Source organism: Lissotriton vulgaris, chromosome 1_1, assembly GCF_964263255.1.
Source record: "Lissotriton vulgaris chromosome 1_1, aLisVul1.2, whole genome shotgun sequence".
NCBI classification, from domain to species: Eukaryota; Metazoa; Chordata; class Amphibia; order Caudata; family Salamandridae; genus Lissotriton; species Lissotriton vulgaris.
Genome location: NC_141685.1, coordinates 2,013,563,956 through 2,013,591,523, shown reverse-complemented (window position 1 = coordinate 2,013,591,523; position 27,568 = coordinate 2,013,563,956).

The window sequence follows — 27,568 nt, the reverse complement described above, 5'->3', positions numbered from 1 at the left end:
TATATCATTGAGATCAGAAATGTTTTTGGTGTCTTATTCCTCAAAGCGTTTTGCGCTTTAACTTAGGAACCACAGAAAGGAACTAATTAACTTTTGATTGTTGCTATATTTCCCAGTCCTTTCTGGGTTTGTTAGGGAAAACTCTCTCTTTTGTTCAACTTCTTTTTGTTCAATGCACTATCAATTTTTAATTTAGCAAAAATTTCATCAACATTGGAATAATGATATTCCAGTTTCCCAGTCTGATAAAACAGACTTGCAATTACACTACACATCACACCATATGTAAGAGGAAGGTGGTGATAGGTCACCCCTTCTGACACTGACGGTTGCAATTTTACACAGGCATAGCAATCATCAACATTCATAGTTTTAATATATTCAAGTAATAACTTTGAAAATGTGTTCTTTGTGCAGTCACTGATGGTCTTATCCTGATGCACCTCTGGTCTATACACATGAGTCTCATGAACTTCTACTTTCTCACTTGGCTTATTTAAACTCACATTTGGCTTTCATTTCGTTAAACTATCTTGAAAAGGAATAACAATAGCTAAAATTATCCATAATATTATCAATATTCCCATACATGTTGAGCAACATCTACACCATTTTCTAAAAATAGAACATTTTGTTTTATGGTTACTTATGGCCATTTTCTCTAACACAGTTTCTTCGACCTAGCGTCACCTTTAGATTACACAGCACACAATTCACTAACAAGATTTCTTCGACCTTGTGTCAATTCTATTCTAAATTGCACCATGGTTAATTTTTCTAAGGTTTTCTTCGACCTTATGTCAACTCTGACCTCTTCTATATTTACAATATCCGTCTCATAGGACTTCAGAATTTTCATTTATTATCATATACTTTGAGCGCCCATCTCTTTTCTCTAAGTTGACTTCTTTACTCACTTTTCCCAATCATCTTTAGGTAATACAGGTTTTCTTGACTGCTATTAACTTCAACATTTGGTGGCAATACAATGTATGCCCACTTGGGTGATTTATACTTCTGGTTTGATCGTCTTACTCTTTTTGGCCTTTTGACAACTTCTATTTTCTTTCCTAGTGTTTTTCTGGCTATGGATCAGATTCAATTTTTGTTCTGGCTCTTTTGCTTTGTTCACTAGTTTGAATCTCAGTCCACCAGTTTCTTTAGGCCAATTATCTCCTTTACAGACTTTCTTAGTCTTTGGCTCTACTGTGTTATGCTCCACTCTCCAAGCTCTTTTCCTTGGGCTTTTTCTTAATGCAGTTTCATCTGCACTGTCATCAGTTTCACTTTAAGTTTCTTTAACTGTGTCATTGATTATGATTTTTACAATATCTTTGTCTTCCTCAGGTTCAGCTTTCTTTTCTGTTACTCTGTTAGGAACACCTTCATAACTGGTACTTGGAATCTCATCCTTATCGTGAGTTACTTCCTCTTCCCCAGTCTCAGGATTTCCGTTCCTGCTTTCAGAGTTTCCAGATTTCTCTTCAGCTCTCTCCTCTTCAACAACCTTGTCTTCACTTTCTTTTGCGTTTTTACTGGTGTTTGCCTTTACCGATTATCGATCTTCAGATTAATCTTCAGAATCTGGTATCTCCACAATCTCCCTTTCACCTTCACCTTCAGACGCAGAATTGGCTTCTGATACTTCCAGATGTCGACGTTCCTGTCGATCTTCAGTATCTGGAGTTCTTTCTGGTTCAGCTTCAGAATCAGAGACAGTTGTACTTTCACCGTCATACGGGTATTCAGGTGCAGGCACACAAATGGTGTGGCTCGCATGCACCCACATCTTCAATCCAGAACGCTTGACTGCAGTAGTACTGACCAAGATTACCTGGCGTGGTTTCTGCCACCGAGGTACCAAACAATTTCCCCTGCGATGTACTTTCACTCGAACCCAGTCTCCAGGGACTAAAACATGAGCTGGATTTTTCTCTTTGGAATTTGACACAGTTCCCACCTGGTGGAGCACAGAAGTTACCACATCAGACAGGTTTTTGCAGTAATCCAGTGTGATATCATCATTAATTGGCAATAACTTATCAACAAGTACATAGGCCTGCCTCATCACCCTGCCCATCAAAATCTCATGTGGACTTAGTCCAGTTTTCCTGTCAGGAATGCTTCTTAGTGTCATCAGGACAAGCGGCAAGGCGGCTGGCAACTTAAGTCCTGTTGTAAAACACTTTTTAGCAATTCTGTTCTTAATAGTACCATTCACCTGCTCCACCACCCCTGAAGCCTCAGGTCTGTAAGCACAATGCAGCTTCTGGTGAATGTCCAGAGCTTCACAAATCATTTGCATGAGCTCATTTTGGAAATGAGGTCCGCAATCTGATTCAATCGATACTGGGAAACCGAAATGAGGTATTATCTCACGTAAAAGCAGTTTGGCAACAGTTATCCCATTGTTCCTCCTCGTGGGGAAAGCTTCAATCCATCGGGAGAACAAACAGATTATTACAAGAATATTCCTAAGCCTATTGCATGGGGGCAACTCCACAAAATCCATCTGAACCCTTGTAAATGGACCACCCTCCCGTCCTATGGTTCCCAAACTTACAACAGTTCTCCTGTTTGGATTGAATTGCTGACATACCAAACACCTTTGGCACAGACTTCCAGCAATCATCCTGAACTTGGGGTTGTACCAAATTTGTCTTAAAAGACGAATCATGGCATCTCTTCAAATGTGAGCCTGACCATGGTACATTCGGGCCACGTCTGAGATCATGCTATCAGGCATTACTGGTCTTTCATCTTTGTAAACCCAAATTTAATCTTCCTCTCTCTGTCTGCATCCTGCTTTTAGCCAAATATCTTTTTCCTCTGCTTCTGCCTCTTCCTGTATCTGTTTCACTTCCTGCCATGTCTCAACTACAGTGGTTAGCATTGAAGGACTCGGAACATGTTCTTTTAGCTTTTCTCGATTGATTGAAATTTGATTTTTTGCACAATGCTTTGCAATTGCATCCACATAATTGTTTCCACAGGTTATGTAATCCTCACTCTTTTTATGTGCTGAACATTTTACGACAGCTATTTTATCAGGCAGATGAATTACATCTATTAGTGTTTTCACAAATTCAGCATTCAGGATAGGTTTTCCTGCAGAAGTCAAATAACCTCTTTGGGACCAAAGCTGTCCATAATCATGAACAACTCCGTAGTCATATTGACTGTCAGTCACTATGGCTACCTTCACCTCCTTTCCCAATTCGCATGCTCGTATCAAAGCAATCAACTCTGCTACTTGAGCAGAATGAATTCCTTTCAAACAAGATGCTTCCAACACTTCTGCCACCATCAATCAATCAATCACAAAACTTGTATAGTGCGCTACTCATCCAAAGGGTCTCAAGGCGCTGAGGGGCAGGGGGGGTCGCTACTGCTCGAACAGCCAGGTCTTGAGTTGTTTCCTGAAGGAGAGGTGATCCCGGGTCAGCCGTAGGTGAGTGAGGAGGGAGTTCCATGTCTTGGCTGCCAGGTAGGAGAAGGATCTTCCTCCGACGGTGGATTTCTGAATTCTTGGGACGGAGGTGAGGGCGAGGCTGGCAGATCGGAGCTGGTGGGTTGGTGTGTAGAAAGTGAGTTGGCTTTTGAGGTACTTCGGGCCCATGTCGTGGAGAGCCTTGTGTGCGTGGGTGAGGAGTCTGAACGTGATCCTCTTGTTGACGGGGAGCCAGTGCAGGTCTTTCAGGTGGGCAGAGATGTGGCTGCGGTGCGGGATGTCCAGGATGAGTCGTGCTGAGGCGTTCTGAATGCGCTGTAGTCTTTTCTGGAGTGTGGCTGTGGTTCCAGCGTAGAGGTTGGTTCTGTAGTCCAGACGGCTGGTGACGAGGGCCCTGGGTGACCGTATTCCTGGTTTCGGTGGGGATCCACCGGAAGATCTTTCGAAGCATGCACAGGGTGTTGAAGCAGGATGATGAGACTGCGTTCACTTGCTTAGTCATTGTGAGGGAGGAGTCCAGGATGACGCCCAGGTTGCGTGCGTGGTCCGTTGGTTTGGGTGCGCTGCCCAGGGCAGGGGGCCACCAAGAGTCGTCACAGGCGGAAGGGTATGGTCTTAGGATGAGGACTTCCATCTTGTCTGAGTTCAGTTTCAGATGGCTGATCTTCATCCATTCCGCGACGTCTTTCCTTCCTTCCTGGAGGTTGGCTTTGGCGGTGGCGGGGTCGTTGGTTAGGGAGAGAATCAGTTGGGTGTCGTCGGCGTAGGAGATGATGTTGAGGTTGTGTTGGAGGGGCGATGGCTGTGAGGGGGCTCATGTAGACGTTGAAGTGGGTGGGGCTGAGTGAGGATCTTTGCGGGACGCCGCAGATGACTTCGGTGGCCGCGGATCGGAACGGGGAGGCGAACCTTCTGGGTTCTTCCGGCGAGGAACGAGATCATCCACTCCAGGGCCGCTCCTTGGATTCTGGTGTTGCTGAGGCGCTGTATCAGGGTGCGGTGGCATACAGTCTCCAAGGCTTCTGAGAGGTCCAGGAGGATGAGGGCAGCCGTTCCCCCGTTGTCGAGCAGGGACCTGATGTCATCGGTGACTGCGATGAGGGCGGTCTCGGTGTTGTGGTTTGCACAGAAGCCGGACTGTGAGGGGTCGAGGGATCCGTTGGTCTCGAGGAAGGCGGAGAGTTGTCTGTTGACGGTCTTCTCGATGACTTTGGCTGGGAAGGGGAGGAGCGAGATGGGGTGGAAGTTCTTCAGGTCCGTGGGGTCAGCGGTTGGTTTCTTGAGGAGGGCGCTCAGTTCAGCATGTTTCCAGCTCTCCGGGAAGGGTGCGGATGCAAAGGAGCTGTTGATAATGTTCCGGAGTTGGGGTGCGATGGTGGAGTCGGCTTTGTTGAAGATGTGGTGTGGGCAGGGATTGGTGGGGGAGCCGGAGTGGATGGTGTTCATCATGCGGGTGGTGTCTTCGGTGCTGACAGGGGTCCAGGTGCAGAGGGTGGTGCTTGGGGGCGCTGGTTCGGCGGTTGGGTGCGTGGTTTGTGCGTTGAAACTGTTGTGAATATCGGCGATCTTGCGGTGGAAGAACGAGGCGAGAGAGTCGCAGAGGTCTTGAGAGGGAGTGATGTCGGTGTTGCAGGCGCTGGAATTTGAGAGCTCTTTGACGTTGTTGAAGAGTTCCTTGCTGTTGTGGGTGTTGTTGTCCAGTCTTTCTTTGAATGCTGTCTTCTTGGTGCTTTGGATGAGCTGGTGGTGTTTGCGGGTGGCGTTCTTGAGAGCGGTCATGTTTTCTGTTGTCTGGTCGTGGCACCAGGCTTTCTCAAGGGTGCGGCAGGTTTCCTTGGAGTTTTGGAGGTCGGTGGTAAACCACGAGGCTTTCCTGCTGCCGGGTATGCTGGGGGGATTCTTCAGTGGTGCGAGTTCTTCAGCGTAGTCGGTGAGCCACTGTGTGAGGTTGTAGGCTGCTTCGTTGGGGTCCGTCGTGTTGGTGGGCGGGTTCTAGCTGAGGGCGGTGGTGAGCTGGTCGGCGGTGATCTTGCTCCAGCTTCTGTGGGGAACCTGTTGCGGGTGGTGGTGGGTCGTGGTTCTCCTGAAGTTGAAGTGGACACAGCTGTGGTCTGTCCAGTGTAGTCCGGTGGAGTGGCTGAAGAAGATGTGCTTGCTGGAGGAGAAGATGGGGTCAAGCGAATGGCTGGTGTAGTGGGTGGGGGTGTTCACCAGTTGCTTGAATCTGAGGTTGGCGAGGTTGTCCAGTAGGGCGGCGGTGTTGCAGTCCTTGTTGTTCCCCAGGTGGAAGTTGAGGTCCCCTAGGAGGATGTAGTCTGTGTGTGGAGGTGAGGGCGTGTGGACTGACGAAGTCTGCGATTGCTTCGCTGAATTGTGTGCATGGTCCCGGGGGTCTGTAGATGAGGGTGCCTCTGAGGGTGGTCTTGGGGTCGGTGTGAATCTGGAAGTGGAGGTGCTCGGCGGCGGTGAGGGTGTTGTCGTAGTTGGTCGTGATGCGGATGGTGTTCTTGTGGACGATGGCGATGCCTCCTCCGGTTTGGTTGACGCGGTCCCTTTGGGTGATCTTGTAGCCGTCCGGGATGGCTATGGTGATTTCTGGGACTGAGGAGGCGTTCATCCAGGTTTCCGTGAGGAAGGCGAGGTTGTGTGGAGGAGGTTCCAGAGTTCCACGACATGCCTGTGGACGGAGCGGGTGTTGAGCAGGATGCACTTGAGGTGGTTGTTGCTGGTGCTTGGCTTGGTGGGTGCGGTGCAGGTCCGGAGGCAGGTGAATCAGCAGGTTTGGCAGGTGAAGGGTCCGTGGGTGCGTTTCGGGGTGTCTCGGTAGCAGGTGGGGTTCCGGCCGGCATTGAGAGAATGGAGGGTGGCGACATCATAGGTTCGTCGGGTGCGCTGGCATCATCGGGGACCAGGGGTCCTGGCGCTGGGCGTGGTCCAGGCGCGGACGGGCGCAGACGGGCTTGCCTTTGGCGCGCCTTTGGCGCACAATGGGCACGCCCGCTGCGCGTACGTGCAGACTCCGCTATAAATGGCGAAGTGGGAGGGAGGAGCAGCTGAGAGGCGGGAGCGGGCGGCGAATGGGGTTACAGAAGGCAAAAGGGGCGGGGCCACCGGGCTCAGCGGCGAGGAGCGGGGGGAAAGAAGAGCGCGAAAAATGGGCGAGGGGGCAGGACACAGGACAGAGAACGGGCAGTACAGTGGGCACAGAGACAGGGTCAAATACAAACAAAATACAATACTTGGCAACAAAATACAATGCTTGGCAACAAAATACAATACTTAACAGGCGAGGTGCAAAAACACAGGGGAGGAGACCGGCACAGGAAAAAAGACCAAGAGCTCAGCTGTGGGCAGCGGCGAAACTCGAGGCAGCAGCAGGTGAAGCCTGGCACACTCCTGGGGAGACGCACTGTGTGTGGAGCGACCGGCCCTGAGCAGGGTCAAGGGTCACCATACACCATACAAACGGCACAAGCAGCACTTAAAATACCACTCTCCATTCTCAGACATGATCCATTCACAAACATCACAAAATCTAATTCAGGTAAAGGTTCATCTCTGATATCTGGTCTGGGTTTTGTACAGTAATCAAGAACATCCAAACATTTGTGATCAAGCTCACCTTTCACTTCTGCTTCAATAGTGTCAGTTAGAAATGTGGAAGGATTAACGTTTACACATCTGGTGATTGTCACATTTTCAGCTCCCAAAATTATTTTCTTGTATCGGGTCATTCTGCTATTGGTCATACACTGCGTTTTGGCTCTGGTGAGGAGAATTTCTACAGAATGAGGTACATACACCCTCACAGGAAATCCCATCAAAATTCCCTCACTTTGCTCCAAACTTACAGTGGTAGTTGCTACTGCTTTCCGACATCCTGGCAAAGCTTTCGCAACAGGGTCCAAAACAGCTGAGAAATACGCAATTGGTTTTCTCAGTTTTTCATGTCTCTGAACCAACACTGACAATGCACATCCTTCTCACTCACTGCAGTACAGTTCAAACTCCTTTTCATAATCAGGCATTCCTAAAGCTGGTGCTTCACACAGTTTCGTTTTCAGCTGTTCAAAAGTTTCCATTTCTGTTTTGGTCAAAACTATGGGGTCTCTGATGTCTGCTCTTGTCAGTCTAAGTAATGGTTTTGCAATCAATGAAAATCCACTAATCCACTGTCTACAATAATCTACCATTCCCAAGAATATTCTCACCTGTCTTTGAGTTTTAGGTGGCTGCATTCCTTGTATCAGCTTAATTCTTTCTATAGTGACTTGTCTGATTCCTTTAGCAATCTTATGACCTAAATATTATACTTCATTCTGACAAAACTGCAATTTTGATGGAGGCACTTTATGTCCCTCCTCTGCCAAATGATTTAGTAAAGCTACGGTGTCAGTTACACATGCATCCTTGGTTTTTGATGCAATCAAAAGATCATAAATGTATTATACCAACACAGACTCTCCAGGCATGCTCAAACTTTCTAATGATTTCTTTAGCAGCTGATTAAAAATGGATGGACTCTCAGGGTACCCTTGTGGAATTCTACACCATGCTAAGGTAGAGTTCTGTAATCTGAACGCAAAAATTGGTTGGCTTTCTGGGTGCAATGGAACAGTAAAGAACGCATTGCACAGGTCAATCACAGTATACCATTCTGCATCAGGTGGAATTTGGTACAAGATCACTGCTGGATTCGGGACAATTGGACAACATGGGACAACAATCTTACTAACCTTTCTAAGGTCCTGTACAATTCTAAATGTTCTGTTGGGCTTTTTCAATCCCATGATTGGTGAATTACAAGGACTGCTTTCTATTTCTCTCAGTATTCCCTGCTCAATCATTTTGTCAATTACTGGAATTATTCCCTCAATTACTTCTGCAGTCATTTTATACTGAGGAATATTCGGATAACTTGCACCTTCCTTGATTGTGACTTTTACAGGATCAACACCTTTCATCAATCCTATATCTTTTCCAGTGAAATCCCTTACCTCTTCTTTCACTACCTCTTTCAGTTCAACAGGAATCTTTTCTCGGTCAAAAGCAGGAAATAGCTTGCTCTGCTCTGCCTCCATCATGAGCGTTGTCATTTTATACAAACTAGCCTCATCTGGGGTCTGCAACTCTATGCCATCCGGTGAACAATATATGACACAGTTCATCTTACACCAAATATCCCTTCCTAACAGATTAACAGGACTACTATCACACACCACAAATCAATGCATATCTTTGAAAGTTCCAATTTCTATTTCAACTGGTTCTGTCAGAGGATTTTGTATCTGTCTATAAGCTACACCTACAACTTGGATGCTCTCTCCCAAAAGAGGAAGATTTTGAACTTCAACAGATCTAACAGTAGAACGGGTAGCACCGGTGTCCACTAGGAAAGTTATTTCCACATCATTCACCTTTCCGTTCACAAATGGACCAGACTGATCTACCTCAAGAGTGGCTCCAAGCACACACTCTTCTTCCTCTCTCAGGCACCGTCATAAACTTTCATCCGACTCACTGCCACCCTCTTCTTGTAACCAATACTGAGAACACGCATTCACTCTTTGCGGTCTCTTTACCTGCTCACCTCTGGTGAATCCTGTTTCTGCACTGTATCTCTGCTGGTTTACACTGTTTGGCAGTGGCGGTGTGGCACCTGACTTTGCTGATTTGCTATCTGCTGTTGTTGCTGTTGTGGATTTGCCTCAAACTGCACCTGCAAATTCAATGAAGTATTTTCCACAATAACTCTCGGCGGACATTCACACTCTTTCTTCCAATGTCCTAACTTGCCGCAATTAAAACAGGGGAATTTCTTTTTCAATTCATAAATATTTCCTACTAACTTTGGTTTACCCTTAAAATTTCCTTGATTCCCTTCATTCTTACTCTCCATTTGCGCTACTTGTTGTTCTTCTACCTTCACTTGTGCCTACATGGCTTTCTCTTTCAGCTTTTCCTGTTTTGCATCAATCTCTTCAATGCAATATTTTGCATGTCTTAATACTTTGTCGACTGAGCACGACTGCCATCCTATCATGCTGTGTCTAATCATGTCTGAAATTTCTGGTCTCAAACCATAAACAAATCTGTATATGAAGTGCCTCATATCCTTCTCATTTAGTTCCTCATAACCACTATACTGTTTAAAAAGTAACAGCAATCTTTCATAAAATGAATGTACAGATTATTTTGGCTCTTGTGTGGTCCTGTCTATTTTTACCCAATCAGTTTCTTTTGGAGGTATCTTATTTTTCAGCCATACTATCACTTGTTCATACTTTCGCATTACATCTGGTGATGGAGCTCCTGTTACTTTGTCTCTAGGAAATTCTTCTCTTGGCCAGTCTACAGCTATTTTACATTCTGTCCATAAATCTGCTGGGATCCCTATGTCAAACAATCCATCCAAATAAATCCATAAAACTTTTGACACTTTTACAAATTTGTCTACCTGTCGATACCATTCTACTGGTTTCTCTCTCAACCTAGGGAAATCATTTGTAAATGACAATATGTCTTGTCTACTCCAAGGAACATGTACATATCCTCCTCCATGTATGTCTCTCACAGGGAACTCAGTTATCACTGCCTCTTTTTCTCTGATTGGAAAAGCTAATGTGGATTTATCACTATTTTCTTTTTTCTTCTTTGCCCACTTAATCCTCCATTTACTCACATCTCCCCATTTTCGCAATAGCTCAATTAATTATTTTATTTGTGCTAACCTCCCAGCAGTATTCATGTTCTCAATGTCTTTTTTTGCTAAATCTACTCTGTACGATTTCTGCAATGATTTGACTTTTGAAAATTCCACTCCTAATTCACTTGCTAATTCTTCCAACTGATCATACACTGTTTTGGCTTTCTATGTTATGCTTTTACACATAAACATAAGTTCATCATCCTGGTATGTTTTCAATCTATCTGTTCCAATCGTTCCAATAATGAATTCTTCCATTTCTACTTTTAGTTTAGCCACATCCTGCACTTTTGTTTCCTGGTCTTTTAATTTAAAAGTTTTAATCCAGTCACTCAATTCTTTTTCTGATGGTGCTACAGGCATTTGCGTTAAATCTATTTTATCTGCACTTTTCTCTGTTGTTGCAGAATCAGATTCTGCTCTATGATGGACTCTGATTAAAAGTCAATTCAGGCGGATTCACGTTAGTATTTCGCCTTATCTCAGATAAATCTGTATAAATATTTTCCTTTACTTTCTGTAAACTCTGTTGTTACGGAATTGTCAAGCTTGGCTCTTTTATTCTTTGATTTTCGAACACTGGTATTACAGGCCCTATCGTTACAAGGACAGTTACTGCTTCCATGTTTTTAGTAAAGTTCTGAATCAATTCATGGGCAGAACGTTCATAGTCAGAAATGTCTGGTTGCAAATCACTTTGGTTTTCATTACTTCTCACAGTTGTGTGCGAATCATTCATTCGTATAGGAGTACCTGTAATTCTAGCTTCCACAATTGGCGTACTTGGAATATATCTGGTTTCTACTCTGTCTGGCACATCTTTTAAACGTGAATATTGTCTCGGGGTTTCATTATTTCCCTCATCTGTCGATGGAGCATTTGGTGTGATCCATAAAGAACCTGGCTGATACGGGGGCATTCTCCTATTTAATATTTCCTCCAATACAGCATCCTCTGTTTCACTTTCACCATAACTTTGGTTCCCTGTCTCCACATTCTTTTTCTTTTTTTGTACATTTCAGTCCCTCATATTCATCCATTAATCTAACTGGATACATGCCATCACACATATTACCATTTCTCCATCTACGCATTCTACTCTCATGTGTTTCTCCCTATAAATTTCGACCTCTTCCTCTTGTTCTGATATGCCTGCTTAACCTCTCGCTCTCTAATTCATGCATCTCATCTTCCCATTCAACCAGCGCCTCAAATTGAATTGGTCTAGGTCTCGGCTCAAGCTTCATCATTTTGTCTCTCAAATTTCTCAAAACTGCCAAATCAAAAGATCCACCTTCGGGAAAAGCTAACACACCATCATCCTTGGTATTCCTTGCCCAATTCTCTAACCAGACGCACATATGGTAACCATATTTTGACAACGTTTTTGGTGGAGGAAGTATTTTTCCCTCTATTGTCACAATTTCCTTATCTTTTGCAAATACATTTTTTAATTTCTTAAACATGAAGGTTTCTTCTTTTCTTCTTCGTAATAGAAAGACATTTTTCCAGTAGTTCTCTATCTTTCAAAAGATCGCGCACTTCCCTGTTTGCTGTTTCGTAACACCAACCTATCACAGCGCGGTTTACACTAGCGTACCAATTAGAACAAGATACGTCTTCTTAGTGCTTAACCAATCACTTTGCTGCTTTTTCGTGATGAGCCTATCAGCTCCTACTCTATCTTGGTCACGAGGACCAATCCCAGCGCGACACTTTGACGTCACCAGCGCTCCGGCTTCTGCTGCGCCGACTGACCCCTCCTTTACAAGGATTTTTCAAGAAGCCGTATTTACCAGATATTTTACAAAATCAGTTAGAACCTACAGAAAACAATACCATTTGCCTGTTTTGCTAATAAAATGATAGAATTTTTTCAATCATTCAAGTATTCTGCATATGGAGTAGACAACGCTTATCTCCACAGAATTTTAGACTCGTCGATAAAATAGCACTACCCTCTATCTTACCCTTCTATCAAGCAATAACGAACTTGTTTCTCCAGGAAAACACATACAGAGATCTTTTCACCTCCTTAGAGACAATCCCAGAGTTTCACCAGAACGCATATTGCAATTTCATTTACACGCGTTCATACAGAAATCCCTACTCATATACACACGAACTCTGTATCTCCAGTAGGCAGCGCTTACCTCTAGCCCACCACAGAATTCCTCTTTCGTTAGTAAAGTAGGCGCAACTCCTTTACCCTTCTATCAAGCTCGGGTTAAGTCCTACTACTCTCCCATCAATAAGTTTTAGTCAGGATACGCAATGATACCTATACTTGAAGGCTAAGATTTTATAGTCTGTCCTCGCTATACATTTATCCTTTCACACCTAATGTCCCCAAACAGTGATATGCGACAATATCACCGCAGTATATGACGATACTTCTTCTTTGAAATAGACCAATGCACTGTGCGACTTTACTTGCCACACTTCCTCTGCCTGCAGACAGAGGCATTAGCTCTGCACAACACTTGGAAGCTTTTTGCTGAACTACATATAACGTAATACAAACTCAACAAATGTTAGTTCATAATTCTGTACATTAAACTCTATATAGTGCTTTATACATAATCCTAGCTAATTTCCTTAGCAAACCACTACTCTGCTACCAAGAAATAACTGTTACAGCGGGACTCCAAAAATAAATTCTAACTCAACATCACCATTTCCCTAAAGTATCCAAACACACATTCATTTACCAGTGGGGCCCATAACACTGCACACTATCTTTATTCATTTAATTCAACTTCAGGGTTTGGTGAAACATAAAGGAATCATACTGTAACAATGGCAGAGTGTCTAAACCTATTTGACTATTTATTATTTACACCTATAGTTTAATTGATTTAACATGGTTTTTATCAAACATCAATTGTATTCAGACACACCACCATAGTGGCAATGGATCTGCTAGAAAGAAAAATAGGCGTAGGAAAAGAATTACAAGACCAGCTTTAACTTTCCATTTTCCTAATTTTTATTAAAAGCAAACTTTTAATATGTCTGACATTTGGGCATTAATTAATTCTTTATTCAGTAAAAATCTTAAACTTTATTTCAAAATGATCATTTTATTTAAAAGCTCAGAAAATAGACATTTATTTCAGAATTATGTAAAGTTTAGCAAAGAACAGATAGTTCCAAACTCATTCTCTCCTAAAATCCCTAACTAAAACCCTCATCTTATCCTTCAATCCTGCAAAGAAAACAAGCAATAAATCAAAGAGTTCTTACATCCAGGATTCGATCTGCAAACCGACAGCACTTCGAGATGAAATCGAAAGGAGCGATACTTCTAAGCAAAATCAGGGGGTTTTATACACTAATTTTCCTAACTAAATCTATCTAAAAAGTGTCTAACAACACCAACTAAGGTTCTGATTGGACAGATTTTGGGTAGATGAGCATTTCCTCATCATTACAACATCATATTCATGGTGAAAAAACAGTTTCACAAAGAAGTATTGTTTAGGACAGTTTTTGGCCTAGTCACTTCCTTGACTTGTAACTCTAGGTTTCGTTCCCACGTTCAGAACATTTGAATGTCCATGTTTTGGCAACCATCCTGTCTTCCATGGCAAGGTAGCCTTGAACCTCCCATCCGAGCACAGGCAGTTCACTCTCACATGCAGGTTTTGGGCGCGCATGCGCAGTCCAACACTTTCCCACAGTTTACCCGAGCAGCCATATTTTTCGTAGGCCTCAGAGGCCACTTTTGGAACTATCCGGTGACTTTCTGGCACAAAACGTGTACAATAAGCACATTTAAGCTGCGTTTATTTATATTTAAGCTATGCATTAGTTCACATCACAGTAACAATACATATTAGTTAATTATATTGCTTCATGCAGGCAGAATTAGTATTCCCGCGTGTATAAATGTATGCAACTTAAACTATGGTTGATTAATTTACCACAACACACTATTAATAAATATTAACGTTACGGAACATTGATTTCACAAGGGGTACACAAAATTTTGTTTTACCACCTTGCTCCATCAAAGACACTGAAGCTTTACTAAGCAGCAGGAGTTGTTGAAAAATGAACATTACCTGCAGTGAGTTTGCTTTCACACCCCATGGGTATCATTGAGTCTTCTTCCTGTTCGGAGCACCAGACTTTTCCTGGTGCTCCCAACAGGGAAAAAAAGATTCCAACCTATATTATTGTTTCACGGTAATTACCCCCAGGTCCCTTGGTCCTCGTTCCATTCATTACTTATGGAGATCTATCATCTCCCCGACAGAAAAAATAACACAAGGGATGCTGGTTTTCCCTACCCCAAATAACCGTACATACGTTTTATTTCGGGACTGCAATGACAGCAGGCACATCGATGTGCGCTGCTCACTTCTGACTAGTGGAGAAGTTATGGCATGACGTCATGCCAGATGAGCATTAAAGGGGAAGGGAAATCCTTTAAGAAGAGTAATTTTCTCTCTGGATTTCCCTTCCCAGTTTGAAACTCAGGGCCGCAACATTGTTGTGGTGTCACCAGGGCTTTAAGTGGAAGCTTTTTCAATATTATATACAAGCCATAGTTACTGCTTATTTATCTTATGCAACTAACACCGTTGACAAGGCCAATAGTCCTGACTTGTAGGTATTATGTTACTTGTTGTATTACATATCTGGATGCAGTGACAGAAACAGCAATTTACAAGCCGTGCACACTATGCTAAGCACAGATTTTTAGGTTATGTGGTTTTAAGCCATGCCCTTAATTACATTGACCACGCCTCTTTGAGAGACCCCCCAGTTTTTTCAACCCACTTAAATCCCTGGTGCTCCAGCAGTGCCTGTTTTCCGGGGTCTCCGAGGAGGACAGTCCGGCTGGGTTCATGCCCACCGGTCACAGAGGGCATGCCTGGGCTGGCCTCGGAGCATGGTGGAGTATTTATGCCTGGGGTAAGCACTGCATAGCGGTTGTGTTTCTTGCTCCCAATTTGTGTTGGTTCCTCTTGGTACACAGCTGTGGTCTGTGGTTTTTCCTGGTACGAGGTCATGGAGAAGCATACTAAAAAAGAAGCATGATGCTGAGTCTTCCTCTTCTGCCTCTAGTTCCTCCAGTTCTTCTCCTTTCCCTCCAACATGCTGCAGGGAATGTAGGGATGCCAAATTCAAAATATTGATAAGGGAGTCATTGTTGGAGATGAGGGACTCCCCTAAGCCTAAGGGGATTTTGCCTGGTCCGTCTTCTTCCTCTTCTTCAGGGTCTGAGGTGGAGGGGCAAGGGGTCTGAGGATCTGAAAGGGAAGTATGTTTCTAAGGACATGCTGCCGGACTTGATAAGGTATGTGAAAGCAAATATGGTTTTTTGCTGAGGAGGAAATGCCTTCCACTTCTTCTTGGGGATTGCTGTGGCAATTCCAGTGTGTAGCACCCTGGATGTGCCTGTTTATCAGTACATTTTGGAGGTGTTTAAGAGGGAGTGGAGGGATAAGATCATGTTGCCCTGCTTTATGGCATATTTGTACCATTAGCAGGATATGCAGAAAGACCTGCTGTATGCCATTCCCATTGATTCATTTGTGTCCAGTCTGGTTCGGCGGACCTCCTTGTCAGAAGATGCAGTCATCAAGGATGTGGTGGATAATAAGGTGGATACCTCCCTTCCTAAGGTCTATTCCAGTTCCCATCTTGTTCTTCGGGCTGGGATCTATCGTACCCATGTGGGCCAGTCTTCATTGATCTCAAGGTGCTGTTCAGGTCCTTGGACGATGCCTCTGACTGTGCTGATTTTCCGGATCAAATTGAACACAAAGTCGAATATATTTTGGATATTTCTTTTGATGTTGTCAGAGCTTCAGCCCTTTCTGGAGGGGCTTATGTGGCAGGCTGTGTGAATATTGGTCTTAAGGACTGGAGAAAAGATTTTGCTCATAAGGCATCCACTCATGGGTTCGGTATTGTTTGAGTGGGAGTTGGAGGACAAGCTGCATAAGTTATTCAAGGAGAAGAAACATTCCTCTTCCCCACTTAAAAGCACGGCTAGTGAGAGACTGTCATTTAAGCCTAAATCTCCCCTAAGCACCTCCTCCTGGAAGCAGTTCACTAGGTCCCAAGGCCGATTAGCTGCAGGACGGGTCAGGGTGTTGGACATTATGAGGCTTGGCTACAGGATCGAGTGTGGGGCTATCCCTTCAGCAGCCAAAGTCTGTCCAACTTCTTGGCCTTCAAGACAAATGTAGCAGGTGGTGGTTCTGGAGCAGGGGATTATTTCTCTGCTACAGAAAGGGCCATTTGAGTGGTCTACCCTTGGAGGTGGGAGGGTTTATTCAATCATCTTTCTGGTGGCAAAGGCAACAGGGGGGTTCTGTTTGTCTTTAGATTTGAAGGCTCCGAACCAGTTTGTGTTGCATCTCCCCTTCAAGATGAAGACCCTGCAGCAGATTATTCTATTGGTGCTAAAGGACCATCTGATGTGCACCTTGGCCTTGCAGTATGCGTAGTATCATGTGCCCATTCATCCCTCTTAAAGAAGTTTCTGAGGTTCTGCATCAGGGGGTGCATTACCAGTTGTTTCTGGTCCTTCCCTTTGGGCTGCAATCAGTCCTCTGGATGTTTACCAAGGTGGCGGCTCCTCTGGTGAACTACCCTCATCCCCAAGGCATCCTTATATATCCTGATTTGAATGATTGGCTCCTCCATGCTCCCTCTGAGGAGATGCTCAGGGGGCATCTGGGGATAGTGTGTGCCTCGCTCGGGGCACAAGAGTTTCTCAAGAACTGGGAGAAATGTTAACTGGTGCCCTCTTAGGACATGATATTCATTAAGGCCCGGTTCCAAACCAACCTGAATAGAGTATTCCTGCCAGTTACACAGATCCAGGTGCTTTGATCCTTGGACCTAGAGGTGATGGGCAAGTCCTGTCTGTCTGTTTGCCTGTCATTGCAGATGTTGGGGTATATGTCAGTAGCTGTGTTTCAGGTGCCTTGAGCTTGGTTTCATCTCTGCAATCTGTAGCTGTATCTGAAGTCAGTGTGGGATCCTCACTCCTGTGACTTTGATCTGGTGATTCTTTTGCCCCCAGCAGTTTTCCAGCAGCTGGAGTGGTCTACTCTGGTTGCCAATCTGGAGCAGGGTGTGCCATTGCAGCATTAATCCCCCGGTGGTGTTGACTACGAATGCCATCATTTGGTTGGGATGCAACTGTGGTGGACAGGTCCTTGCAGGACCAATAGTCTCAGCGGGAGAGCCAGACGTCCTCCAAGGGGAGGGAGCTGATGTCTGTTTCACTGTCTGTAGGCGGATTTTGAGCCTTGCTGGAGGGGCGCAACCTGGTGGTGCGTTCCAACAACCAGGTCACTGTGGCATATTTGAACAATAGGGGGGATTCTACCACAGTCCCTCAATGTGGTGGCTCAGCATGTGTTACTCTGGGTGGAACAGCACCTTCTGTCCCTGCATGCTGTGTATGTTTGGGAGGTGGGACAATGGGGTGGCAGATGCCCTTAACCAGTTCTTCACTTCCTCTCACTAGCTGTGTCTTACCAGAGAGGTGTTTCAACAGGTGTGCAGGAGGTTTGGTGCACCCTTTCTGGATCTTTTTGCTAACCGGAACAATGCTCAGGTTCCTTGATTTTGTTGTTGTGCTCATCAGGTGAGGGCCTGGGGGTGGATGGCCTGATGGGGCCTTGGCCCAACTATCTGTTCTATGCTTTCCCATGAATTGCTCCTGTACCCCAGTTTCTGGCATGTCTCCAGGACGAGTCAGGCCTAGGAGAGTGTGGATTTGCTTTTTTGGCCACGTCAGTCTTGGTTCCTGAGTAGCAGGCTGATGACTGTTCAGGGACCATGGATGGTGCTATGCTTCCCTTCTCCTCTGTGGGCTGACCAGTCCCTTCCGTGGCTCTGTCTCTCCGTCTGGGATTTGAGAGACAGGGGTTTGCAGCAAAAGGCGCTGCCTCGATACGTGCTGGCTATTCAGCAATCCAGTCCTCCTTCCTCTCTGAAGTCCTAAGAGAGACATTGGGGGAATTTTGGCCTTTGGTGTGGGTCCCTCCATGTGTCTCCATTGGAGTGTTCCCTCACGGATGTGTTACAATTTTTGTGGTAGGGTTTTGTAAATTGACTGGCCGTGTCTACTCTGCGGGTCTAATGAGCTGCTAGTCAGGCTTTTTGCACTCCTTGAGGTAATCTTGATGATCTGGTGGTCAGGATGCTGTGCAGTTTCTCTTTGGCCTGTCCTGTGGTGAAGCCAATTTTTTCCTTGTGGGATTTGCCAGTGGTATTGAAGGCTCTGGTGTCAAGCAGGTGATTGAGCTTGCTAATTCCGTGGCGGGTACTCCTCCACCGACAGGGCTGTAGGGCTGTTCCATAAGGGGTGTAGCGGGATCGTGGTCTGAATTGCTTGGGGTGTCTATTGTTGAGGTGTGTTAGGCAGCTATGTGAGCTTCCTCCAATAGTTTTGTTCACTATTATAGTCTCCAGAATGTTTTGGGGGAGGATGTCGATTTTGGGTTTGGGGTGTCTCAGGCTGTGTTCTACTAACTATTTTTCTTTGCTGTACCTTGATTGAATAAACTCACTTGGTTGCTGCTTTGTGTGTGGTTTCCTGGGGGTTTTTGTTCTTGGGTACGGAAGGCTGGTGATCTGGCTTTGGCATTGTCCATAAGTAATGAATGGGACGAGACATAGGGACCTAGGGGTAATGTCCTATTACTTACTGGTAATCTTTATTACTTCTGGTCCTGTGGTCCTCGAACCATTCATTACACACCTCCCTCCCAAATGGCCGGCCTTCCTTGGCGGGCTTGGTATTTCAGAATGAATGCTGGGTAAGTACGATTTATGTAATTCCAGTGGTGGGAGACTGTAGAAATACTCGAGTCAGAATTTATGAAAAATAAATGTTAGTTTATTGGCAGCACGAATGACATCCTTCTAAGTCTCAGCCAAGTCTTCCTCTGAGCTAGTACAGTTAACCACACACAATAACAGTTCTGGAACACAGAAGAAACTTAAAGGAAAGCATGTCTCATGCCATGTCTCATGCATTGGCATGCGACCAAGAAGTACACTTAAAGTGACAGGCAAGAATATAACACATCTCCCTTTTTAACAAAATAAAATAAACAAATAGAAAAGAATATTATGTAACCATAACATTGTATAACCATGAACTAAAAGGCATATCAGAGAAGAAAAACACAAAACTAAGCATGAACAAAATCAATTGACATATCTTTTAGGAATGTTGATAACACGTTTGGTATCCTTCACTCCATGAGCAATAGAATTATCTGCTAACAATTCATTTGGTTTATTAGAAGAATTTCCCTTATCACTCATGACAGTACACTTAGCTAATTTCTTAACATTCCAAAACTTGCCATCTTGAGTCATGACACTATTGGCAAATATTTTTTTCAATTTGAATGGGATCACTAAACTTGTTGGAACCCTTAGACAACAAACCAGGTCTGAGAATTCTCACCCATTCTCCCACCTGAAATTCTTGGGATTTTGTGTTCCACTTTTTGTCATACCATTCTTTAGTCTTGAATTGCTTACTCTCTACACGTCTGGCAACATCTTCTATATTGACCTGGTCAAGAGAAAACTGATTGCATTTCTCTTTTAGCCACCACGGTAACATTCTTGAAGCTGGATTTCGACCTTTGAACAACTTAAAAGGACTTACCTCAGTAATTGTGTGAGGTGTAATACGGTAAGTCCATAGCCTTTCTCTTAAAGCACTTACCCAAGAAACTCCAGATTTGACAGATTCCACAACAAAATTCTTCAGCACACGATTGAATCTCTCAACTTGACCGTTCTCATGAGGTTCGTATAATGAAGTAAATCTGTGAACAATGTTACAATTCTTGAGAAAATGTGCCATTTCACCAGATGTCAATTGAACCCCATTGTCAGATACCAAAACAGAGGGGCACCCTTCTCTAGTAAATACCTCTTTGAAGAAACTAATGACAGCTTCAGTAGAAGCCTTAGGGACAAACTTCACCTCTGGCCACTTGGAGTGGTAATCCACTATCACTAAAGCATAACGCGAAGATTCAGGTAACATATTAAAAGGACCTGAAATGTCAAAAGCAATTTTCTGCCACGGTTCTGAAGGCCATTTAACAACTTTGAAAGGTGGAGTATACACTTTTAACATTCTTTCTTTACACACACACTCTTGACACTCCCTAACTGTCCTGTCAACAAATCTGTCAATACCTGGCCACCAAAACACAGAACGAACCAACCTTTTCATGGATGAGATACCAGAATGCGTATCATGGGCAATTTGTAAAATGATGTCTTGCATGCCCTCTGGAGGTATACATTTCCCAGATTTAAAAATGAAACCAGAATCCAGTTCCAATTCATCCAAAACATTGTAAAATGGCATCAATTCTGAACTAACAATGTTCTTATTCGGCCAACCATTCTGAATGTAATTCACTAAATCACTCCATCTGGAATCTTTTTTTATACAGTCTTGCCAATCAGATTCAGACACATTCTTGAACTTCCCTTGTAACACATCTTGAATAGCTAGAACAAAATCACCATCAAAAACACCTTCCTTAATAACACAGACATTCTCACTTTTGCATGGCAAACGTGACAAACAATCTGCCGTAACATTCTTTTTTCCAGGAACATAAATCGTGACAAAATTATATTCTTGTAACCTCGAAGTCAGCCTCGCAATTCTGGCTGTGGAGTTCCATCCCCCACCCACCGATAAAATATTAACTAAAGGCTTGTGATCCGTTCTTAAGGTAAATTTTGATCCCCAAACATAAAGTCTAAAATGCTCAATGGCCCAAACGCACGCTAACAACTCCTTTTCTATCACAGAATATCTACGCTCACACTCATTTAAAGTTCTCGAAGCAAATGCTACATTCCATTCCTCACTACCTTCCCTTTGAGATAATACTCCACCCAAACCATATAGGCTGGCATCAACTGTAATGATACATTCCTTGTTGATTCTAAAAGGTTTAAGATTTGGAGCCTTAACTATATTTTTTTTGATTTCGTCAAAAGCTTGTTGCTGAGCATCAGACCAAGCGTATTCTGCTCCATGTCTCAACAACCTTCTCAAAGGTTCCATTTTACTAGCAAAATTCTCTCCAAATTTGCTATAGTACTCACACATACCAGAAAAAGATAGCAATTGATCCTTATTTTCTGGTACCGGAGCTTTGGTAATAGCTTCTACATTGGATTTTTTTGGAAACACACCTTTACCAGACAAAGTATGTCCCAAATATTCCACTGACTCCTGAAAAAGTTTGCACTTGTGTGCCTTTACAGTTAAGCCATTGCTCTGTAGTCTCTTACATACTTCTTGCAAATGACATTCATGTTCATGAGTGTTTTTAGAAAACACTAAAATATCATCCTGAAAGCATTTTACATACATATCTATATCCCTGAAGATGTGAAACATAACCCTTTGAAAGACCGATGCAGCGGACGCAAGTCCAAAAGGCATTCGGATATATTGAAACAGACCCTGAGGTGTTATAAATGCCGTAAGTTTCCTAGACTCTTCCGTTAACTCGATCTGATGGTAGGCAGATCTTAAATCTAATGTAGAGAAAATTTTTGCACCATCAAATAACGAAACGAACTCATTTATATTCGGCAAAGGGTGGCAATCAATAACAATATTAGAATTCAATGCCCTCAGGTCCACACATAATCTTAATTTTTGGTCAGGTTTCCCCACTAAAACTATGGGAGAAACCCATTCTGATGATTCTATGGGTTCAATGATTCCCTCCTTTAATAAATCATCTAACATGGATTTGAGTTCCTCTCTAATGTTGATGGGAACGCCCCTAAGTTTTTGAACAATAGGCGTATGATCCTTTTTTAACACAATATTGTGTGAACATTTTTTGAGTTTGCCTAACTTTTCACAAAACACTGTATCAAATCGTTTGACAAGATCATCTCCTTTACTATTAAGCATAGGGTCATTGGATAACTCAACAACAGAAATGGTATTCATAAGACTATCATCACACAAAGATATTGGTTCTTTTGCCCTGGGATTCAAAATAATGCCTAAATTCCATTGGTCAAACCAACCCAATACATTGATACCCTTAAGAGAAACATATAACTTAATGGAAGCTTTTCTGTACCTAAATTGAATTTCAACATTGAAAAATCCAGTCATCTCAATTTTTGTACCAGAGAAATTTACAGCAGAAACATCCGATTCATTCATATTTCCTAACTTAGTAGAATGAGATAACATACTCTGAAAATACTCTTGCGTGATTATAGTCCATGGAGAACCTGAATCTACCATAAGGAACAAATCAATATCACAAATAGTAAAAACACATTTTGGTGAATTACGCTGTAAATCTGAATGGCTGTTTACAATAGAAACTACAAAACCAGACTCCAGGTTAGAGTCAATAACATTTTCACCATTCCTAACATTGCTTACAATTTCCTCAGACACAATAGATACAGGTCGTTTATATTGTGTAGAAGAACGCCTATCTCTGCACATGTTACTGAAATGACCAATCCTTTTGCAAAAATTGCATTCTCTCTTTAGAGCTGGACAACCTGAAAAAGAAGCAATGTGAAATTTATTCCCACATCTGAAACACATTCCCTGAAAATTTTGATTAAAAGACTTTTGGGGAGGAAATTGTTTAGCCTTATTGAAAGGAGAAAAATCTTGTTTAGATCCTTGTTTGTGTTTTATGGCGCAAACTTCTTTGTCAAATTGTTTTTTGTCAACATTGCCTTTAACTGTTTTCATCCATAAATCAGATTGTTCTTGTGCTTTGGCTATAGCAATAGTTTCAGTTAAATTCGGATCTCCCATAACCCATAGTTTATCCTGAGTTTTCTTACACTTGGTATGAACAATGATCTGATCTCGAATCATTTCATCCGCGATAGTACCTAAATTACAGTGTAAGCTTAAAGACCTTAGAGAAGTTAAAAAGTCTTCAAAGGATTCATCTTCTTTCTGCTTCCTGGTATAGAACTTAAAACGTTTGAGTGCAATGCTCACATTGGGTTTGAATCTTTTTTCAAGTCTAGCAAGAGCTTCAGTATAAGGATTTAAATTATCTCCACCACCTTCATTTAAAGAAGGAACTTGAGGTAATGATCTAAAAATTTCTTGGCCTTCTGAACCAAGACAATGGAGAAGAATACTTTTTTTTCTTTCCGCACCCATTCTTTCACCATCGATAGCTTTCATGTAATTTATGAATTCTTCCTTCCAACGTGTCCATGGCATAGGTGGATCACCTTTTGTTTGAAGGAATTTGGTGGGAGGATCAAATTGCATGTTGCTAGTAAATAGGATTAAATGTATTAAAAAAAAATAAGGAAGTGAACACTATTCCATTAGAAATTGAATGCAAAATTGATAAATTGTAGCAGTATAATAGCATACATAACAGTTAACAAGAAGGATTTTCTGTTTAATACAAACAAAATTGTATAGGCTGATGATGTATATTTCTGCTCAAGATATTGAATGTTTATTTAAATAAAGCTGACTTCTGCTCAGTTTGTAGTATTTGTTTTCCAAAACGATGTGGATATGAATCGGATATCTGTAAAATATTACACAGGAAAACGAAGGTAATAAACTGTTGATCGCGATGAAAAGATCGGAGCAGAGTTGCTATGACAACCAAAACACACAAAATGGCTGCAACGTAAAGCGTAGTGCGCAATGACGTTTTTGCGCATGCGCGTTAAAATTGTTGACACGGAGAAGGATTCCAAATGCGTGTTGACGTTACTTGCGCATGCGCATTGGAATTGTAAACGGAGAAGGATTCTAAGCAGGTAGGATGCGAGCAGATTTTTAAACATAAATAAAACTGTGTAGTTCATATGAAGAAAAACAAATGTCGAGAAAAGTTGAACCAAATTATCGGAAACAGGCAATTTGAGTCTTAAAATAGAAGGTTGAATCGGAGGAAGGAAACGGAAAACGAAGAGTTCTTCTTAGTCTTTAAAACGTGAATGATCCTTGTACAGACAGTGACAGAAAGTTGAATAAATTATGGAAAGCTGCCGCAGGTGCAATCAAAACACAAGAGTCACCTTCACCTGGTCAGGTGAAGGTGGACAGTATTCTCCCGCAGTGCTGGACGGATCACGCCCTTGTCCAGTTTTTGGTGGCTCTCCCGACGGGCTGTTCCAAAACTAGTAGCACGGGAATGACCAGGATAGGGAGGCAATGGTCTAGACTTCTGAGAGGTACCACTCTTCCAAAATTGCTTGGTGAGGGTTTTCAGCTGGCAGATGATGTGGATGAAAGCCTGAGTGCGCTCACCCAGCAAATTAAGACCACCTTGGATAATCTAGCTCCGCTAAGAAAAACGCGTGACAGAACAAAAACCGCCATGCCATGGTTCTCGAATGAACTTTTCCATCTTAAACAACAATGCAAACAGGCGGAGCGGAGATGGAGGAGACATTATCTGTCATCGGATAAAATTCTCTTCAAACAGGAACTGGCAACATATAAAGCGCAGATTAAGTGTGCTAAAGCGAGGTATTTGGAGGAAACTTTATTGTCAGCCTCAAACAAAGCACAAGCTTTGTTTAAAACTGTCAACGAGCTGTCACGACCAGCCTGTGCTACTACCGCTATCCCAGCCTCTCAGTTACTATGTGACTCCTTGGCTAAGGCCTTTGAGGATAAGATCACGACCATCTTGAGCAACCTAAATCCTATGACACCTGAGGTTGCTTCTCCTCCTATATTGGAGTTGGAGGCTGGGAAAGCCAGGCTGGAAAGTTTCCCGCTCCCGTCTCTTGCAGAGTTTGGTGCCCTAGCGGATAGTGTTTCCTCTGGGTCCCCTCTTGATGTAATCCCACACAAACTCTGGAAAGCTTTTCGAGAAGAGTTATACTCGCCTCTCCATGCAATCTGTTGCCAATCTCTTAGTTCGGCCCAGGTCCCGGAAAGCTGGAAACTAGCAGTTGTTTCTCCTTTACTGAAGAAAGAATCATTGGATCCCCTCTGTCCTGCCAACTACAGACCTATATCGCTACTTCCCTTTCCGATTAAGATCTTGGAAAAACTGGTCACAAGACATCTGTCCAGTTTTCTGGAAGGTAACGAGTGTCTGGATGCGGCGCAGTTCGGTTTTAGACCAGCGCATGGAACCGAAACAGCTTTGGTGACTGTCCTGAGCGACCTTCGTTCGCGTGCCGACTATGGACGAGCAGCCTTTTTAGTGCTGCTCGACATGTCGGCAGCATTCGATACGGTCAGCCACGCCATCTTGACCAGGAGATTGGAGGAGGTGGGGGTGACGGGCACTGCCCGGGATTGGCTGGTTTCATACCTGGATAACAGACATCAGGTGGTTGCCCTGCCCCCCTATAAATCCATCGTTAAAAGGGTTGGTCAGGGAGTACCCCAGGGCTCGGCCATCAGCCCCATCCTTTTTAATCTATACCTCCGCCCCCTGATCAAGTTAATAAAAACTTTTGGCATTTCAGTCACCAACTACGCTGATGACACCCAGCTTATTTTCTCCTTTGAAGGGGAGAATGCGGTGTCCTTGGAGACCTTTCACCATTGCATGGTCACCACGGCAACATGGCTGAGCAACAACTCGCTGCAATTTAACAGCACTAAGACAGAGGTGTTACACTGCTCAGTGGACCGGGTCCCTCGATCTTTGCCACAAGACTTTTGGCCTTCCTCCTTTCAGGGCACGGCGGCAGTAGCCACCTCGGTCCGGAATCTAGGAGTGACAATGGAACCAAGTCTTCAACTGGACGGTTTCATTGATAAAACAGTATCCACTTGCATGGGTCTTCTGCGCTCCCTCAGGAAGATTCTTCCTTTGCTCCCTGTTAATGCCAGACCAGAAGTAGTGCGCAGCATTATCCTTAGTAGACTGGATTACTGCAATGCACTACTTCTGGGGGCACCTGCTACGGCGATAGGTAAGTTGCAAAGAGTCCAGAACTTCGCGGCTAAGTTAGCACTCTCCCGCCGCCAGTCTGACTCCTCCTCTGCAGCTCTTAGAGATTTACACTGGCTCCCTATCCCTCAACGGATCGAATTTAAGGCGCTCTGTTTGGTCTTCCGGGCTCTACATGATTCTGGACCGTTGCCCCTGCAGGAGATGTTTACATGGTACATCCCCGCAAGAGCTCTCCGCTCTGCCTCCGCTCATTTGGCGGTTGTTCCTAAGTTTCGGAGAAAGCGAATGGGTGGCCGTTCGTTTGGTTTCACTGCATCTAAATTGTGGAACGACTTGCCACTGTCGCTTAGATGCGTGGGAGACCTCCTTTCTTTTAAAAAACTTTTAAAAACTCATTTATTCCCCAGGTTAGGATAATCACTCTCTGATCCTTCTCTTGACTGTGCTTCAGGACCTGTTAGATCTCAGCGCCAGGATGCCCGTCGGGTGACAGCAAGCGCTTTATAAGTGTGTTATACATACATTATACATACAAGAGTAGGAAACAGCCGCTGGCAAAATCAAAATTGCATATAGTAGAATGTTGTACATACCATCTGAAGATTTTCAAAATGAAGTAAATAATGGTAAATTGGGTTCAAAACACCACTTTGAATCCGTGCTGCAAGTGGTGGTTTCCCTCGTCGCCAAAATTGTAGAAATACTCCAGTCAGAATTTATGAAAAATAAATGTTAGTTTATTGGCAGCACGAATGACATCCTTCTAAGTCTCAGCCCAGTCTTCCTCTGAGCTAGTACAGTTAACCACACACAATAACAGTTCTGGAACACAGAAGAAACTTAAAGGAAAGCATGTCTCATGCCATGTCTCATGGTCTGGCATGCGACCAAGAAGTACACTTATAGTGACAGGCAAGAATATAACAGAGACCCACACTCCTTGTGCTCTTTTTTTGTCAGTGAAATCATATATATCCATAAGTAATGAATCAGACGAGGACCACAGGACTAGAAGTAATGAAGATTACCGGTAAGTAAAAGGACACTTATCAAGGCTTTCTGAAACAAAATATTTCAATTGCCACACAATACTAGGTATCCACCATTCCAGGTCAACGAACTGAGACCAGATCCCCAGCACTTTGTTCCTATACAGTGATGTTTCCACATGACACCATATTCAGATTTTTTTAAACAAAAGACTTAATTGAGGAGCTATTTGACAATTGCCTAGAATTTTGGTTTTAGGATCCCAGACAAGGTTATTGGTTATTACCTTGTGTAGAAAGACTTGTCTGCTGGTTAACGTATCAAATGTGAAAGAATATCTTTCATAAAGGAGAATTGATCTGATGGACTTTGAATACAATAAGCTCAACTGGGGTCCATTGCTAGGGAAAAAAAGGGGGATGTTCAGAGGGTGAACGCAGCAATCTTTAATTTTGCTTCCAAATTAGGGAAGAAACCCACCGGAGCGATGCTGCA